Source organism: Homarus americanus, unplaced genomic scaffold, assembly GCF_018991925.1.
Source record: "Homarus americanus isolate GMGI-L3 unplaced genomic scaffold, GMGI_Hamer_2.0 scaffold32583, whole genome shotgun sequence".
NCBI lineage: Eukaryota > Metazoa > Arthropoda > Malacostraca > Decapoda > Nephropidae > Homarus > Homarus americanus.
The window spans coordinates 10938021-10948336 of NW_024713129.1; the positions used below are offsets into that span (position 1 = coordinate 10938021).

Consider the following 10316-nt stretch of genomic DNA (forward strand, 5'->3'; position numbering starts at 1 on the left):
AAAGGACCTATTACGACTGGAACTTATCGGGACTGGGGATCTATTAGGACAGGGGCTTATAGAACTGGAGCCTAATAGAATTTGAAACCTACTAAGACTTGAACCGATTAGAACTGGAATTTTATGAACACTGAAACCTCCCCCTCTCCCCCCTCCTCCCCCTCCCCTCCCCTCTCCCTCCCCTCTCCCTCCAACCACACACCCCCACAGATCCTCATCCAACCCCACCCACCACCCCACCCCCCCACCACCTCCACTCACTCCCAACTAATGGGTCCATCTCTATTATATATGGTATAGCTACCCATTTGTACTTCCTGCAATCACCATTCTCGAGCACCATTAATTCAAGCAAATATCTTCCGCTCCTTTTTGCAGGCAGACAAGCAATAGTTGTTAAATGGCAGGTAGCAGGGGTCTTGTGTCTTGGACAATTGGTCGATTTTGTCGTAAAGTTTTCAGTTTTGTCGTAAAGTTTTCAGTTTGTGTGTGTGTGTGTGTGTGTGTGTGTGTGTGTGTGTGTGTGTGTGTGTGTGTGTGTGTGTGTGTGTGTGTGTTTTATTACCACTTATAGCAAACTCGTCCCCAAAATAGTAATTAACCATCGAATTGGGTCATTATAACGACTATAGTACATTAACATAATTAATAATGACCCTTAATGGCTAAACCTAAAACTACAATCGCTTTAATCACTAGTAGTTAAGATGGTTGACCGATAGTTAAGTGTAATTCAGGTAATGAGCTACTCTGTGGGGTAGTTAAGATCAACGAGGCAATTGGGACATGATTTGAGTCGTTATTGGAACCATATGTTTGTACCTATGTCTTGAACTAGATACATATATTTAACATCCTTTAAAAGACAATATTAATATACAAATTGTTTACAAAAATTACGTAAGTTAATTTTCTTTTGTGTTAACTGTACTTATCTAGTTAAGGTTAAATCTCCAAATGTTATTCTGATTTTGTTTAATAATTTTTGTTTTACGTCAAAAGTATTTTTATTTTATTTTCACTTACGAGGATTATTTGTCGTGCGAGCATTTAACAGTGTATGTGAGATGTGTCATGTGTGCGTCTGTAAGATGTGTCATGTATGTATGTGAGATGTGTCATGTGTACGTGTGTCTGTGTGGTGTGTCATGTGTGTATGTGTGTCTGTGAGGTGTGTCATGTGTGTACGTGTGTCTGTGTGGTGTGTCATGTGTGTACGTGTGTCTGTGAGGTGTGTCATGTGTGTACGTGTGTCTGTGTGGTGTGTCATGTGTGTACGTGTGTCTGTGAGATGTGTCATGTGTACGTGTGTCTGTGTGGTGGTGTCGTGTATGAGTGAGTAGTAGAGAGAATCCAAAGGTCGTATTCTGAACACGTCTCCCTGATTGGCTTAATTGTTGTCGCACTAACTCTCGTCTCACCAATCATAAACCTGGATGACTCGACAATTGTTTTTACCACAGAGGACACGAATTGTGGATAAATATATAAATAAACACAAAATTAGTTGACATATTCCTCAAATAACACATAAATAAGGTATTTTTAGCTCAATTGAATAAATCTCTAATGTGATATTGTCGTCCAGTATTATATGATGCTACTATATCCCGTTTTCTATATTATATTACTGGTGAAAAACTTATAGAATTGGTTTATAGTTAAAATGGTGTGTTTGTAAAATAATTAGCGAGCGAGAGTTACTTGATAATAATAATAATAATAATAATAATAATAATAATAATAATAATAATAATAATAATAATAATAAGAAGAAGAAGAAGAAGAAGAAGAAGAAGAAGAATGACCTTGAACTTTGACCTTTTGACCTTTAAATCTACCCACAGCATTAGGGGAAATCACACTGCATAACTAGACTAACTTTGAATACTGTAACTCATCCCGTTCTTGAATTACCCCACAGCTAGACACGGACCCACACACCTACCATAACATTACACTGGCGGCCCCTTACTGGAATGATCCGATCACTCGTAAGTAATTAAAATTGAGAGAGAGAGAGAGAAGTCCATTATCGGGAAGCTAACGGGGCTGTCCACCTGCTGATCCTCATAACACCAGATTACTGACCCGATTAGAAGGTGGTGAGGGAGGGGGAGGGTGAGGGAGGGGTGGTGAGGGAGGGGGTGAGGAGGTGGTGAGGAGGGAGGGGGAAGAAATGATTGTAAACATGTCATTCTGCTGCTCTGATTAGCTAAGGTGGATTAGTGATTTGGTGGTATGCAACAGACAAATAGATTGATAAACAAGAAGACAGACAGACAGACAGGAGTCAGATAGATACACTTACATGCACACATACACACACACACACACACACACACACACACGATGCATTAAGAAAGAAGTGACTGTTCAGGTAAATAAAGGTACCTGAAGTGTGAGTTAATTAGCCAAAACTTTTTGAGAAATAAAGTACAGAAAACAATGACAAGTGGCTAACTACCTTTAACCTGCCTACCACGCCTATTAGGCTATTACACTTCATGAATTAAACACCTGAGGAATTAAACGTCAAACGAATCAGCTTTACCCCGGCAGCAACGAATATTTTTCTACCTCATCGCCAGACGAAGTAAACGCCAGGCGAAACAGCCTCAACCCGGCAACCACGCCCACCAGACGAACGCGGTAAAGGAAGTGTCGGATTCCCTGCGCGTCTGCCTGCCAGCCAGCTTACCCTACTTACCCACACATGTCGGTCCCACGGGCTCCTACACCTCCTTGTAATCAAATCAGACCTGTCGATCGTGTGCTGGTGTTGACTATGACGAGGGGTGTTATTTCATGCATGAGGGAGGCGGAGGATTGAGTGGAGGGAGGGAGGGGGGAGGGGAAGATGAGTTTGGAAAAATGGTTTGTGTTCTCGTGAGTCGGCAGCGGTGTTGTGGTGGCCAGGGGTCGCCGGTGTGGGGCGGGGGGATAGGCAAGTAAGGCAGCCGACGAGTCAGTGTGGCCCCAGTCGTGATAGAGAAAGGGTGTGTGCCGAGTCTCCTCCCAGTTATCTCTTTGACCCAAGCAAACTTTATCTTTACGAACCTCGGGGATCCGTACTGAATAACTTATCATAAACTGCAGTCATGGTTAATCCATTGTGAGGAAAGTTGTGTTATTTTTTTATGCTTCTGCAAGTAGTAGAGGTTTTGTGTTACAGTTTTGTGAAGGATTTATTTAGCGAATGATTTCAAGTGGATTGAGTCGTTGTGCAGCGTTGAAGTCTCTCTATTAAACCAGTTCCCGGGGCCCCATCTTTTTATTCAAGGTAAGTTGTTACTCATCTTCACCAGGGAGGTGGTTGACCTAGTGTGACAGTAATGCCTTGACCTTACATTACAGGGCAGCCTCACCAGTGTTTGACCCTCCTGGACTTGTATATATAGTATATATACCCAGGATGCTAAAAACTAACTTAGCTTAACCTAAAAACTATTAACTTACTTTAACCTAAGACCTAACCTAAGCTAATCTAGCTGAACGTAAAACCTAGCCAAATCTAGCTTAACCTAAAACCTAACCTAGCTTAACTTAAAAACTAACATTAACCTACCTTAACCTAAAACCTAAGACCTAAACCTTGCCTTAAAACTTAAAATAACAACCTAAGGCTTAAACGTATCCTAACCTACCTTTAAACCTAACCTAACCTAACCTAACCATAGAAACTACACCGTCTAACTGAACACTTAAGTTAAACGTATCCTAAATTAACCAAACCTAACCTAACCTAACTAAAATATTCATCCTAAACACCAAAACTATGTGGTCTAAACCTATCAATTCAGACAGACAGATAGACAGACAGACAGTATATATTAAGGACAGATGACGACTTAGACAGACTGTGTGTTTGGCCCTCTATCTTCTCCCTCCATTCTCCCCCTCCCTCCCTTCTCCCTCCCTCCCTTCTCCCTTCCTCCCCCTCCCTTCCCCCCTCCCCCTCCACAGTGTACCGTAACTCCCCGCTACAACTACCACCATCTACTCGGAAATCTACCGTAACTTACTAAGGCACCCACTGATATCTACTCTCTCGATATATTTAATCCCCCCCCTTTAATTAATCTACCTTCATCTACCTAAGTAAGTTACAAGAAATATCTACCTTTATATTAATCTACCACAATCTACTAATGGACAATAACGAATAACTTATAATCTACTAATCAGTTCTACTTTTCTACTAGCAAGTCTTTTCCATAATCCCTAACACCCTTAGCTAATCACGAATCAATCTACCGTCATCTACCGTCATGTACCGTCATCTACCGTCATGTCTACTTTAACATGACAGGAGAATTTAGTCAAGTCTACCATCAATTTGTATCCTGTAATTGATTGTACCTGAGCAATGTTAGGAGACAAGCTATGATGAAAGCTATGTTAGGAGACAAGGTGGGATGAAAGCTATGTTAGGAGACAAGCTGGGACGAAAGCTATGTTAGGAGACAAGATGGGATGAAAGCTATGTTAGGAGACAAGATGGGATGAAAGCTATGTTAGGAGACAAGGTGGGATGAAAGCTATGTTAGGAGACAAGGTGGGATGAAAGCTATGTTAGGAGACAAGGTGGGATGAAAGCTATGTTAGGAGACAAGGTGGGATGAAAGCTATGTTAGGAGACAAGGTGGGTTGAAAGCTATGTTAGGAGACAAGGTGGGATGAAAGCTATGTTAGGAGACAAGGTGGGATGAAAGCTATGTTAGGAGACAAGGTGGGATGAAAGCTATGTAAGGAGACAAGGTGGGTTGAAAGCTATGTTAGAAGACAAGCTGTGATGAAAGCTATGTTAGGAGACAAGGTGGGATGAAAGCTATGTTAGATGACAAGCAATGTTATGAGACAACCTGTGGTGAAAGCTACGATAGGAAAGCAGTTGTGTTGAAAGCTATATTAGAAGACAAGATGTGTTGAAAGCTATGTTGGAAGACAAGATGTGTTGAAAGCTTTGTTAGAAGGCAATCTGTGATAAAAGCTATGTTGGAAGAGGTGAGATGAAAGCTATGTTAGGAGACATGCTATTATGAAAGCTATGTTAGAAGTCAAGCTGTGTTGAAAGCTTGGCCTGTCTTCATTCTCTCATCTAAGTGTAATATAGCTGTCGATACATTACGCTTAAAGCTTATCAATATATAATCCTTATAGCTTATAGCCGTCAAAATATCACATAAATTGCATATAGAAATTAGTACATAGCATAGGCCTATAGCTGTTAATGTAAATACTTAATGTAGCGTATAGCTTTTAATGTAGCAAATATATAACCTATAGCTGTCAGTATATAAGTATAGCTGTAAATATAATCTGATAACCAATACAGAACCCTTAATAACTCGTATCTGTCAGTTGATGAAATGTACGTGTTATATCTGTCAATATATTGTGTTTATAGCGTAAGACTGTCAGCTAATGGAGTTAATAGCTGATACCTGTCTCTTTATAGCAACAGCTGTCAGTTTATGTTGTTGCTAATACCTGGTAACTGTCAGTGTAGCATGTATAGTTTATGGCTGTCAGTGTAGCGTGTATAGTTTATGGCTGTCAGTGTAGCATGTATAGTTTATGGCTGTCAGTGTAGCGTGTATAGTTTATGGCTGTCAGTGTAGCATGTATAGTTTATGGCTGTCAGTGTAGCGTGTATAGTTTATGGCTGTCAGTGTAGTATGTATAGTTTATGGCTGTCAGTGTAGCATGTGTAGTTTTTGGCTGTCAGTGTAGATAATGATAAGTCATATGATATAATTTATTTAGATTTCAGTAAAGCATTCGATAGAGTCCCTCATGAGAGATTGATAAGGAAGGTAGAAGCACATGGAATAGGTGGATCAGTATTAAAATGGATTAAGTCATGGTTAACTGGTAGGAAACAAGGAGTCAGCATAAATGGATTAAAGTCAGACTGGGGTGCGGTCAAAAGCGGAGTTCCCCAGGGATCTGTATTAGGCCCTCTGCTGTTTGTTATATTCATTAATGATCTTGATTTAGGCATAACTAGTAGGATTAGTAAATTTGCAGATGATACCAAAATGGGGAGAGTGATAAATTCAGACAGTGACTTTGAACACCTTCAAAGAGATCTAGATACCTTACATGAGTGGTCAGTAGACTGGCAAATGAATTTTAATACTGATAAATGCAAGGTACTACAGATAGGAAGACGAATACAAACGTTAAGTATAAACTAGGTAACACGGAAATAGAAAACTCAGTTTGTGAAAAAGATCTAGGTGTATTTGTTAGCAACGACTTGAAACCTAGAAAACAATGTATTAGCGTTCGCAACAAGGCAAACAGGATTCTTGGGTTCATATCTAGGTCTGTGAGTAAGAACTGCTGACGTTATCTTGAAACTTTACCTAGCATTAGTGAGGCCACACATGGATTATGCGGTTCAGTTCTGGTGTCCTTATTATAGAATGGACATAGATTCTTTGGAGAGTACAAAAAGAATGACAAAAATGATCCATAATATTAGAAACCTTCCATATGAAGAAAGACTGAAAAGCTTAGGCTTACATTCATTAGAGAGGCGTAGAGTTAGGGGAGATATGATAGAGGTGTACAAAGTGGGATTAACAAGGGTAAAATGGAAGATGTTCTGAAGCTCAGTAATAACGAAATAACTAGAACAAATGGCTTTAAATTAGATAAATTCCGATTCAGAAAGGATATAGGCAAGCACTGGTTTGGTAATAGAGTTGTGGATATGTGAATAGGCTACCGAGTGCTATAGTAGGATCGGGGACGCTAGGGAGCTTCAAGACGAAGTTGGATAGGCACATGGAAGTGCTGGGATGGGTGTGAAAGGGATCTGCCCTGTATGGGCCAGTCGGCCTCCTGCAGTATCCCACTTTCTTATGTTCTTATGTTATGTTCTTTATGGCTGTCAGTAAGCATGTATAGTTCATAGTTGTTGTTGTTGTTGTTGTTATAATGTTATGACTAGTCCATCAGCTATTAAAAATGTTTATTAGCTGTCAATAGTCCTTAAGAAAGCTATTATCGCACGAACGTTTCAAAAATCCGGATTCGTCGTAAATTCTTGGGTGAACGCGTCTGATTATTACAGAAGAGTACAGTTTGGACGCCATTAGGGTCACCAGGCGGAGATGTGTGTTGGGGGGAGAGGGCCTTACGATTCACTGAGGAGAATTGGAATCTGAAATTACGTATTATTTATTTTACTGATTAAATTACGCATGACGTCAGCCCGAATTGTCAGACACCACCGTGAGTGTGAATTATTGGTTATTAATTTTTACAATGGCGTATATTTTAATCTTTTGTTTAATATGTTGATTGAATTTTGGTTTGTCTTGAGCACAGAACACTGCTTGAGGGTTGTTGTGTGCTCAGCTCACACCAGTCTGGTCGTCACGAGGAAGGCAGTGGTCACCGGGTGCGGTAGAACGATGGCAGGAGGGAGGGGGAGGGATAGTGGCCGCATGCGGTGTGTTGGGGGATGGCATATGGAAGACCGTTGTGTGACCGCAGGCTGACTGGCCGCCGCTGGTCCCACGTTCTGAACCAGTTGACACCCACGTCCACACCCTGGCGGGGGGGGGGGGCTTCCGAAACAAGTCTCCCAATCTATAATAACATGTAATAATTACCCTGTCAGATATTTGATATCTTTGCGTGTGTATGTGTGTCCGTTCGTGTGTGTGTGTGTGTGTGTCAATACTTTCGAGTTAGCCCGACTGCAAACCGAGGCAGACAAGCACTAACGCCGAAAAGACGCTGCCGCCGCCCTCCCGCACTAGATGTAGCCCTCCACATGTGCAACATCTGTGGACGACCCTGCCGGTCCCGTATCGGCCTCTTTAGTCACCTCAAAACTCACCAACCTAGGTGACATCCCTAATAACTCATATCATTGTATCATAGCTGGATGATCGTCATACTCGATTCTGAGAGACAGCAAAGTGTGTGTGTCCGTTAGTGCGTGTATGTGCGTGTGTGTGAATGACTTAGTGTGTGTACTATCTAGGATATATGACGTAGTTCAATACACACGTACAATATTGAATTAGCAACATACATGGCGCCTAGTGTGTATACAAGTTAGCCAAACAAGTTATAAACATTTATTCGTAAAATCGTCACGCAACTTCACCCTGATTCATCATATAAGTAAAATATGTAGGTATGCAACCCATGTAATTATTATTATTATTATTATTATTATTATTATTATTATTATTATTACGTCTCCGACTAACCTGAATTTTTGTATACAGGTATATGTTGAAATTCAGAAGTTTGTCGTAGCCGTGATACACACACACACACACGAAATATCTCTCAAAGTATCTAATTACCTATTGATGAAAAATGAGAGACGACTAAGATATCTCTCTCTCTCTCTCTCTCTCTCTCTCTCTCTCTCTCTCTCTAATTCTAGTGTACTCTGCCAGGTTTGAGGTGTAGTGTTACTGTAGTGATGTTCTTAGTTATGGACAGGTAGTAATGTTCTCCCTTCTTGTATGTGTGTTTGTTATTGAATATAAGTATGTGCGTATGTTTATGTTTATTAGTGCGTGTGTGTTTGTGATTGCATCGGTGTGTGCGTGTGTGTTTGTGATTGCATCGGTGTGTGTGTGTGTTTGTGATTGCATCGTGTGTGTGTGTGTGTTTGTGATTGCATCGGTGTGTGTGTGTGTGTTTGTGTGTTTATCTGTACAGTCTCTCTCACTATATCTCTTCCCCTGCTATGTATTTTGTCTCTTCCATGGCATTGTTCTCATCACCATTATCATGTCTCTTACCACCGCCACCGTAATCTCTCGTTCCATGTCTCATTTCATAGGTGTGTCTCTCAGGCTAAACCAATGTTGTTGTGTCATATCTGGCATCTCTCTCTGTGTCTCTTATTCACGTTCTCTCATCTCATTGTTGTGGTCTAGTGTCTCATTCTATCTCTCCGCTGGTGATTCATATTTCGTCTCTTATTTTATATCTTTTTTTGTTACACTTGTTTGTCTCTTTTGCTTCAGGAATGTTCTTTACCGTATCACTGTCTAATCATCGTCGACATTATATTCCTTCATCATTAAATTCATCATCTTTCTCACCTTCTTCTGCCTTCTACTGTAGTTATCACTATCATCATCAACAGTACAGTCCAGTCCATGCATCTTGGTATGGCATTTTCAGCTCATCGTTTGACACATCTTTAAACACCTGTCACGCTAAAACTATTAGTTACAGGGGAGTGAAATTTGTTGGGATTATCTATGTATATATGATAATGATGTTGGGTAAATTTCGTGGAATTTTCTTGATAATTGTGGGAGTTATGGCCAGTTATGTGTCGTGTTGTTTTTCTCACTTTTTTTTGCCCGGTAGGAAAAAAGTAGAGTATATTTCATCAGTGACGCGTAATGTGGATGTGAAGGGATGGGTTCTGTCTCTCTCTTTCCCTTTCTATTTCTCTCTCTGTTCTCTCGTTTCTTCTCTCATTGTTTCTAGAATTCTCTCTTTAGATAGTATGCAGAATTCTCTCTTTATTTTTCAGGCCCTGTAGTTGAAGCCTTTCTCTCTCCCTTCCATCCCTCGCTCTCACTCTCTCTCCCTTCTTCTCTCTCTCGCCGCCCCTCTCGTGATATCACTCATCATCACCCAACACCGAGGCGTCACATTATATCATCTTGCTGTGTTTATCACGTCATCATACGGTACTGACTGCCCGGCTGTCGTGTGTGTGTGTGTGTGTGGACTTGAAACCATCAGGTGTAGAGCATCCCCAGGTAACTAACTGTAAGGGGAGAGGTGAAGAAGGGAGATGAGGTTGCTCTGGGTGGGAGGCTGCAGATGTGGTGAAGGTCGGCGTAAATATGGGAGTCTCGGTTAGTTCACACTCACCTAACCCAACCTAACCCAACCATAACTATCCTACCCTACATTAATCTAGCCATTAGGGTTAACACCGTTTAGGATTTGGGACCTATTAAGACCAGGGGCCCATTTGACCAATCACTAGCGGTCCGATTGTCTAGTGATTTCAACGATGGAAGCAGTAGTGATCCAGTGAGGACAAGATATATTTACTCCTAATTATAACAGGTGTTGTGGTCTCTGTAGTGTTGCTGTAGAGGTGTGTGTTGTGTTGTGGTAGAGGTGTGTGTGTGTGTGTTGTGTTGTAGTAGAGGTGTGTGTGTGTTGTGTTGTGGTAGAGGTGTGTGTGTGTTGTGTTGTGGTAGAGGCGTGTGTGTTGTGTTGTGGTAGAGGTGTGTGTGTGTTGTGTTGTGGTAGAGGCGTGTGTGTTGTGTTGTGGTAGAGGTGTGTGTGTGTTGTGT

The 10316-nt window shown here is 41.1% G+C and overlaps 1 protein-coding gene across 2 annotated transcripts in view; it reads left to right on the top strand.

Annotated features, from left to right (window-relative positions):
• Positions 1-2945: 2945 nt before the first annotated feature.
• LOC121867003 overlaps positions 2946-10316 on the top strand; it is a 104894-nt gene continuing 97523 nt past the window's right edge. For both annotated transcript variants that reach the window (XR_006089074.1, XM_042366759.1), the window contains exon 1: positions 2946-3283. The gene's annotated coding sequence lies outside the window, so the exon portion shown is untranslated. The remainder of the gene's footprint in view (positions 3284-10316) is intronic.